The sequence below is a fragment of the Cebus imitator genome, unplaced genomic scaffold, assembly GCF_001604975.1.
Source record: "Cebus imitator isolate Cc_AM_T3 unplaced genomic scaffold, Cebus_imitator-1.0 Scaffold1372, whole genome shotgun sequence".
NCBI classification, from domain to species: domain Eukaryota; kingdom Metazoa; phylum Chordata; class Mammalia; order Primates; family Cebidae; genus Cebus; species Cebus imitator.
Genome location: NW_016108687.1, coordinates 10,983 through 12,653, shown reverse-complemented (window position 1 = coordinate 12,653; position 1,671 = coordinate 10,983). Strand labels below are relative to the sequence as shown.

The following is a 1,671-nucleotide window of genomic DNA, read 5'->3' as shown; positions in this document are numbered from 1 at the left end:
GGTTACGAATTCTTTTTTTTGTTTGTTTGTTTAAAATGTTAACATTTCAACATGTATTGATTAATTCCTGTAAAATACAGAAAGTGCAATGTCACCAAATGTGCATTTCCTAGGATTCGTTTTAGAATTCATGTGAAAATTTAATAATAGTATTTCAGTTAATTATAGCATTTGAGAAAAGATACTTATGGGGAAAGATCACATAAACATGCTTTGGGGTGATACGTTAAAAAACTACAATAATTAGAAGTATTGCCCTAACATTTCTAAAATCACATAAAAATGATCATCTTTGATTGCCATTTCAATAATTTTGGATACAGGGTATATTATTTTCTGCTCACTAGTAATCAAAACACATAAAACAGACTTGTAACAAATATTCAGAGTCGATTACTTTCATAAGCTAAACATTTCCAAGACTTTAAGATTTGTGTTTGAGCATACAGTACTGCAATGTTGGCTACATAAAGTTAAAAAATCTTTTTTAGAGGAAGCTCAATAATCAGAGGCTGCATTGCATTTAAGGATTTAACACTGGCTATATACAGAAGGGAAAGCATTTCAGTGAGAAATACTTCACATTACTAAGTTCTGTCCTTTAATATGGCAACATTCAGCAGCTTACGCTACTCTTCTATCCTTTGGTTCCCAGTGACAAACAATGCAGTAACGATGCCTCTGGTTTTAGTTCCTCTTGGATGACATTTATTAGCAGAGAGAGAGACCTGATTCTTTAGCTGACACTTGGCAGCCCAAGAAGTGCACCAACTGCTCTAAAGTATCCTTCATGTTCTAGAAACAATGCTTTCAGTTGACCTTTTGACCGATAATCCAGTGCATGTGCCAAAAGTTTCATTGAGAGGGTATTGACACGTAAAAATTTCCAACGAAGACAACTCTGTTTATTTTCTCATTAACAGCACGCATTCGTGCCACAGAACCAATGTTATTGGTGATAGTAACTAAAGTAGCTCTTGCCAGATCTTCTTTACTAAGAGATTCTCGCTTCTCCTTATAAATCATATTCCCAAAACCAGATGCTACAGCCCAACCTGGCAAACCAAATCTTTCATAATCTCCTCCGTAAATATCACGGACCAGCTTGTCAGCTTGTGTGCTGTCACCTTTGGATGCCATTTCAAGAGCCTCTTCAAAACTTTCACAGCCAGTCAATAAACTGCATAAACCCAGAAAGGTACCCGCTCCAAGGCTTGTCTGTCCCAGTCACTCGTTTATAGTTGTTTTTGGATACTGACTCCTGAGCCAATGTTCACTGCAGGGCGGTGAATAGGGATCACCCAGGTTAAAAGGCATCTTTTGGCGTCGCTCAGGCTCTGAGGCATTAGCAAAATAATAGCACTCCGCTTGTCTATTGAAACTGAAAGAGTCTATACAGCAAGCCCTTTACAAGGCAGTCAAGTTCATCCAGTGTGTGCAGGTGGAGGTTTCCAACTGGGCGAAAATCTTTTTCAGACTTGTAAGCACCACCTCCTGTAGCACATAGCACCTTTGGCAATGTTGAGAAGTTTTTATCTCTTCCCATTTGGATAAAAGTAGGTAGGTCCTGGGTTGGAAACCTGATAAAGTGCAAGTTCCCTCTTCAGCCAAAAAGTTTTAAATTTTCAGTTCAAGATGTACATCCTGAATACCGGTGGATCCATATGCTAC

The 1,671-nt window shown here is 38.1% G+C and overlaps 1 pseudogene; it reads right to left on the bottom strand.

Annotated features, from left to right (window-relative positions):
- Positions 1–40: 40 nt before the first annotated feature.
- LOC108298998 lies at positions 41–1,245 on the bottom strand (annotated as a pseudogene).
- Between the last annotated feature and the right edge of the window lie 426 nt (positions 1,246–1,671).